Genomic DNA, 7935 nt, shown 5'->3' with positions numbered 1-7935 from the left:
TACTAGCCATCTTGATTGATTTGGGTCTTTTCCAAGTGGAATATCCTTAGAACCCTTTTGTTTAAACTGGATCATAAGCCTCTTATCTATTGTCACCATTTTGGGGGGTATTTCTAGTGGTAAAGAATCCGCCTGCCAATGCAGGAGATATAAGAGACACAGGTTTGATCCCTGGGTTGGGAGGATCTCCTGAAGCAGGAAATGGCAACCCACTCCAGTATTCTTGCCTGGAGAATCTGATGGACAGCAGAGCCTGGTGGGCTACAGTCTACACACACACATACAAAATGATACCTGAAAGTGATCATCACTCCAGATGTGACCTGAGCATTAAAGAAGTACAGAATTAACCTGAACTTACTCATGCTAATGAGTTAGGTCTTAGAATGGTGGTATTTTCTAAGGGTGCACAGGTTTCCTAAACAACAGGTGTGAAAATGGAAAGAATGAGTTGAAAAAGGAATACAAACTGAAGTGAAATGAGACATAGTCTTCACTCTTTCTACCTTCTGGGTGAGAGTGGGATTGGCTCTCATGTCCCAATTGGCCTGCATACCCCACAGGCACAGTTTAGCCCAGCATGGGGTTGGTTAGTGAAAAGAAAGCTTGATATGCCAGCTGGGACATTCTCTGCATTCTGTAGCTCCTCAAGATTTCACCAAAGCTGATTAGGATATGAGACAAAAATTAGAGTGTCTTACAATGTTTATCTGGAATAACAGAAAAGAGAAGATGCATGAATAATTGAACAGTATATTAAAACTTGAGTCAGTGGTTTATTATCCTCAAGGGACCTCATTTTTATACTCACCTTCTAAAGATGAGTAAATTATACTGTTATCGTTTCATGGACCTTATACCTTAAGCACCATGAAGGCAGGAACTCAGGTTTGTTTGTTTCAATCTTTTGACAGCATCACACAGCATGTGGAATCTTAGTTCCCCAACCAGCGATTGAACTGCAACCCCTGCATTGGCAGCGCAGAATCTTAACTACTGAACCACCAGGGAAGTCCCAGGGGCGCAGTTTTTAATGACCACCCTTTTTTTCTTCTAATTAGCATGCTCAGTGCCTTGCTTATACAAGGCATTTAGTAGATTAAAAGAACAAAACAAACAACAACAAAAAAGCTTGGATAATCCACAAGCTTGAGGTCCAGATTTTAAAGAATCCTTTTGAGTGGAGGCTCATAATAGAAAGGTGTTTATTTCTACCTCTCTGGGTCTCCCTGCTACTGAACAGACAACAGACTGGGACATAACCATACACCCTGCCAAGCCATCAACAGATTCAGTTCAGCTCAGTTCAATCTCTCAGTTGTGTCTGACTCTGCAACCCCATGGATTGCAGCATGCCAGGCCTTCCTGTCCATCACCAACTCCCAGAGCTTGCTCAGACTCACGTGCATAGAAATGTCTCTCATACCTGTTTTTTTTTCCTCTACATTCATACAAATCAGATTTTTAGTTACATGTCAGCTAGGAAAACTTTTTCCATAGTCCATTCTTCATGCTGCCCCAAGGGGCAGCTTTCTAAAACAAAGTTCTAAGCAAATCATCATCGTTCAAAACTTTCCATGGTTTCTCATTTTCTGGATCTTTAACATTTAGCAGCTTTATCTTTCGGTTCAGTTCAGTCGCTCAGTCGTGTCCGACTCTCCGAGACCCAAAGGGCTGCAGCACGCCAGGCCTCCCTGTCCATCACCAACTCCCAGAGTTTACCCAAATTCATGTCCATGGAGTTGATGATGCCATCCAACCAACTATTCCTCTGTAGTCCCCTTCTCCTGCCCTCAATCTTTCCCAGCATCAGGGTCTTTTCAAATGAGTCAGCTCTTTGCTTCAGGTCGCCGAAGTATTGGAGTTTCAGTTTCAACATCAGTCCTTCCAATGAACACCTAGGACTGATCTCCTTTAGGATGGACTGGTTGGATCTCCTTGTAGTCCAAGGGACTCTCAAGTCTTCTCCAACACCACAGGTCAAAAGCATCAGTTCTTCAGCGCTCAGCTTTCTTTACAGTCCACCTCTCACATCCATACATGACCACTGGAAAAACCATAGCCTTGACTAAACAGACCTTTGTTGCCAAAGTAATGTCTCCGCTTTTTAATATGCTGTCTATGTTGGTCACTTGGTTACTTTCCTTCCAAGGAGTAAGCGTCTTTTAATTTCATGGCTGCAGTCACCATCTGCAGTGATTTTGGAGCCCCCCAAAATAGTCACCAACTGTTTCCACTGTTTCCCCATCTATTTGCCATGAAGTGATGGGACCAGATGCCATGATCTTCATTTTCTGAATGTTGACCTTTAAGCCAACTTTTGTACTCTCCTCTTTCACTTTCATCAAGAGGCTTTTTAGTTCTTCACTTTCTACCATAAGTGTGGTGTCATCTGCATATCTGAGGTTATTGATATTTCTCCCGGCAATCTTGATTCCAGCTTGTGCTTCTTCCAGTCCAGCGTTTCTCATGATGTACTCTGCATAGAAGTTAAATAAGCAGGGTGACAATATACAGCCCTGACATACTCCTTTTCCTATTTGGAACCATTCTGTTGTTCCATATGTGGTTCTAACTGTTGCTTCCTGACCTGCATACAGGTTTCTCAAGAGGCAGGTCCGGTGGTCTGGTATTCCTATTTCATGAAGAATTTTCCACAGTTTATTGAGATCCACACAGTCAAAGGCTTTGGCATAATCAATAAAGCAGAAATAGATGTTTTTCTGGAACTCTCTTGCTTTTTTGATGATCCAGTAGATGTTAGCAATTTGATCTCTGGTTCCTCTGCCTTTTCTAAAACCAGCTTGAACACCTGAGGTTCGCGGTTCACGTACTGCTGAAGCCTGGCTTGGAGAATTTTGAGCATTACTTTACTAGCATGTGAGATGAATGCAATTGTGCAGTAGTTTGAGCATTCTTTGGCATTGCCTTTCTTTGGGATTGGAATGAAACCTGACCTTTTCCAGTCCTGTGGCCACTGCTGAGTTTTCCAAATTTGCTGGCATATTGAGTGCAGCGCTTTCACAGCATCATCTTTTAGGATTTGAAATAGCTCAACTGGAATTTCATCACCTCCACTAGTTTTGTAGTGATGCTTCCTAAGGCCCACTTGACCTCACATTCCAGGATGTTTGGCTCTAGGTGAGTGATCACACTATCGTGATTATCTGAGTCATGAAGATCTTTTTTGTACAGTTCTTCTGTGTATTCTTGCCACCTCTTAATAATTTCTGCTTCTGTTAGGTCCATACAACTTCTGTCCTTTATTGAACCCATCTTTGCATGAAATGTTCCCTTGGTATCTCTGATTTTCTTGAAGAGATCTCTAGTCTTTCCCATTCTATTATTTTCCTCGATTTCTTTGTATTGATTGCTGAGGAAGGCTTTCTTATCTCTCCTTGCTATTCTTTGGAACTTTGCATTCAAATGGGTATATCTTTCCTTTTCCCCTTTGCTTTTCGCTTCGCTTCTTTTCACAGCTATTTGTAAGGCCTCCTCAGACAGCCATTTTGCTTTTTTGCATTTCTTTTTCTTGGGGATGGTCTTGCTCCCTGTCTCCTGTACAATGTCATAAACCTCCATCCATTGTTCATCAGGCACTCTATCAGATCTAGTCCTTTAAATTTATTTCTCACTTCCACTGTATAATCATAAGGGATTTGTTTTAGGTCATACCTGAATGGTCTAGTGGATTTCCCCACTTTCTTTAATTTTTTAAAGTCTGAATTTGGCAATAAGGAGTTCATGATCTGAGCGAGAGTCAGGTCCTGATCTTGATTTGCTGACCAGATAATCAGATAATCAATCAGATAACCAGCCTGATTTCGGTGCTGGCCATCTGGTGATGTCCATGTGTAGAGTCTTCTCTCGTGTTGTTGGAAGAGGGTGTTTGCTATGACCAGTGGGTTCTCTTGGCAAAACTGTATTAGCCTTTGCCCTGCTTCATTCTGTACTCCAAGGCCAAATTTGCCTGTTACTCCAGGTGTTTCTTGACTTCCTACTTTTGCATTCCAGTCCCCTATGAAAAGGACATCTTTTTTGGGTGTTAGTTCTAAAAGGTCTTGTAGGTCTTCATAGAACTGTTCAACTTCAGCTTCTTCAGCGTTACTGGTCAGGGCAGAGACTTGGATTACCGTTACTTACTTGTATTACCGTTAATTACTTGGATTACCGATATTGAATCATTTGCCTTGGAAATGAACAGAGTTGAGACTGCATCCAAGTACTGCATTTTGGACTCTTTTGTTGACTGTGATGGCTACTCTATTTCTTTTAAGAGATTCCTGCCCACAGTAGTAGATATAATGGTCATGTTAGTTCAGTCCACCCATTCCAGTCCATTTTAGTTCGCTGATTCCTACAATGTCAACATTCACTCTATCCCAGACTGAGGAATCTTAGTGTTTGAAGAGTTCCCGTTTGGCAGTCCAGGCCCTAAACATTTGTGTAGGAATCTCAGAATCTGTCTCAGACTTCCTTTTGATGGTTGGAAGATACTAGGCAACACCTACCTAGAAACATAATAAGTCCTGCCAAACCAAGCCACTCACCATGTCTTCAATCATGCCAGTCCAATATTGGTGGTCTGTGCTTTTGCTTAGGGTGCATTCTATGCCTGGAATATTCTTCCACACTCCATATTCACCTGATATGCATATATTTGAAGCAGTACTTGACCAAGAAATGAAATAAAGCTAATTGATCATGTAGAATTTTACCATACTGCAAAAGACTGGCCTTCAGGAAATTTATCCTCGGTTAATTTTCTATTCAGTTCTCTTTGATGACTCTTTCAGCTTTTGCCACTCTTTCTGCCAAATGTAAATAGGGAAAGTGAAAGTCACTCAGTCATGTCCGACTCTTTGCCACCCCAAGGACTATACAGTCCATGGAATTCTCCAGGCCAGAATACTGGAGTGGGTAGCTGTTCCCTGCTCCAGGGGATCTTCCCAACCCAGGGATTGAACGCAGGTCTCCCACATTGCAGGTGGTTTCTTTACCAGCTGAGCCATCAGGGAAGCCAGTGAGAAGACAATGGTAAATACAGAGGAAAGACTTTGAAATCAGACTTGAGCACACACTCTAGCTCTGAAACCTATGAGGACTGTGATTGCAGCCAAGACATACAACTGTGCTGAGTCTTAGTTTCTTTATCTGTTAGATTGGAACACATGACAGATGTTAGCTAGACTCATTGTGATCCTTTTGGAATATATACAAATATTAAATGATTATATTATACATCTGAAGCTACTATATATCAATTATACATCAATTTTTAAAATGCCCCCCAAATTAGGATAATACTAAAAACTGGGATCTAAGGACTAAGAGGATTCTATGAGAAAGTTTATTTAAATTAGTTTATAGGAAGAGTGGTCAATGTTATCTAAGATAGACAGGAATAGGAAATAAAAATACAGGACTACAATGCATTAAACAAGAGATTGAATCAAAAAGTTTATTTGTAAGGTTCTAGGTTAGCTGCAATGAGGGATAAGCCACAAGAAATAGTACCTCTACTTTATATGAAAATACAGTATGTCTAATATAAATTAAATTATTAAATTTTAACAGTGTCAAATCAGTTTATAAAAGTGCTTTACCATTCATAACATTTCTGTTTACAAAGCCCTAAGAGTCGATAAGGATTGTTTTATAGTTGTAGCTTTTGATATCACCACAAAAATATAACAATAAAGAAAAAGTATAATTTTACTCACAACCCCAATGCCCTAAACATCTATTTTCCCTTCCCAATACTTTTTCACTGGATATCTAATTTTTAGTTTTAGGACGATGGATACATTAACATCTTCTCATGCCACTTAGTAGCTGCAATTATTTCTGTTTTACCTCAGATATTCAGATGACACCATCCTGATGGCAGAAAGCGAAAAAGAACTAAAGAACCTCTTGATGTAAGTGAAAGAGGAGAGTGAAAAAGTTGGCTTAAAACTCAACATTCAGAAAACTGAGATCATGGCATCTGTTCCCATCACTTCATGGCAAGTAGATGGGGAAACAATGGAAACCGTGAGAGGCTTTATTTTGGGGGGCTCCAAAATCATTGCAGATGGTGACTGAAGCCATGAAATTAAAAGACACTTGCTCCTTGGAAGAAAAGTTATGACCAACCTAGACAGCATATTAAAAAACAGAGATGTTACTTTGTCAACAAAGGTCCATCTAGTCAAAGCTACGTTTTTCCAGTAGTCATGTATGGATGTGAGAATTGGACTGTAAAGAAAGCTGAGTGCTGAAGAATTGATGTTTTTGAACTGTGGTGTTGAAGACTCTTGAGAGTCCTTTGGACAGCAAGGAGATCCAACCAGTCCACCCTAAAAGAAGTCAATCCTGAATATTCATTGGAAGGACTGATGTTGAAACTGAAACTCCAATACTGTGGCCACCTGATGTGAAGAACTGACTCATTTTAAAAGATCCTGATGCTGGGAAAGACTGAAGGCAGGAGGAGAAACAGACGACAGGTGGATGGCATCACCAGCTCAATGGACATGAGTTTGGGTAAGCTCCGGGAGTTGGTGATGGACAGGGAGGCCTGGCATGCTGCAGTCCATGGGGTCGCAAAGAGTTGGACACGACTTGGTGAGTGAACTGAACTGAAGAGGAAACAGGTGTAGTCATGTTAGATCCAAGAGAAGGAATTTAATTCAGATCGCTTTATTTAAGGCTCATTAGTACCTCAGTTGGAGAAGGAAATGGCAACCCACTCCAGTACTCTTGCCTAGAGAATCCTGTGGACAGAGGAGCCTGGTGGGCTGCTGTCCATGGGGTCGCACAGAGTCGGACACGACAGAAGTGACTTAGCGTGCATGCATGCATTGAAGAAGGAAATGGCAACCCACTCTAGTATTCTTGCCTGGAGAATCCCAGGGACAGCGGAGCCTGGTTGGCTGCCGTCTATGGGGTTGCACAGAGTCGGACACCCCTGAAGCGACTTAGCAGCAGCAGTACCCCAGTAACAGAGAGATAAACCATTTTTTAAAGAGTAGGAGTGATGGGAAATCTTGCTCAAATTCTTAGATGGAGCCTATCATCAGAAGTCATTTCACTACCTTTACTGTGAGCCTTTGACCCTTCCTTTCCTCTCCTCTTTCCCCTTCCTCTCCCTTTTTCTTTCCTGTTCCTCTCCCTTTTTCTTTCCTCTTTTCTTGTCTTGACCTGATCCTCCCACCCTGCTGCCCAAAGCTGGATCACGCTTCAATTGTCTTTCTCATTTTAAAATCTTCAGCACATCATAATTTATTCGACAAATATTTACTGAGCAACGATCACAACACACACGAAACAATGTGCCAGGTTCCGCAATACAATGAAGAGCTTACTTGAATCACAAGTCACATAAACCGCATTTATCATTTTTTCCCATCTCCTAAGAATCTTTGCTTTAGAGTTAACGCCACAATTCCCGCTGCTTAAGCACACGTTTGCATCTCAACCACCTAACACAGCGCAGCCCTAAATGACCCATAGGCGCCTGTTCCACGACCTCGGCAGGCCAATCCGACCTAACTTCAACGCAAAAGTTATGGAAGAAGAGGAAATATCAGAAATGGTATTTTAAGGGTGTTCCCTAGAACCAACTTCCGCGCACCCTGTACAAACGCAGACATCCGTAATTGAGGTCGCGTCAAAATCCAGACAAGGCGTCCTAAGTCTGCTTTTCCAATGAGGCGTTTTATTTTTGTTTATCTTAGGAGCCGAGATTTTTTTTAAATACACCAAGCAGAAAAAAAACCATGTTGTTATGACAACAAACGGGTCTGGAAAATTCAGCCAATCTGCATGCGGAAGGGCCTCTTGACTAGCCAATGGGAAGAGTGCGTGGTTCGTAGGGCCGCCCAATGGGGGCGCGAGCGGCGCGGTATTTGAATCCTGGAACTAGGCGACTTCTCGAAGATCCCCAGCTTG

Source organism: Budorcas taxicolor, chromosome 10 (assembly GCF_023091745.1).
Source record: "Budorcas taxicolor isolate Tak-1 chromosome 10, Takin1.1, whole genome shotgun sequence".
Classification (NCBI taxonomy): domain Eukaryota; kingdom Metazoa; phylum Chordata; class Mammalia; order Artiodactyla; family Bovidae; genus Budorcas; species Budorcas taxicolor.
This window is presented reverse-complemented; position numbering follows the sequence as displayed.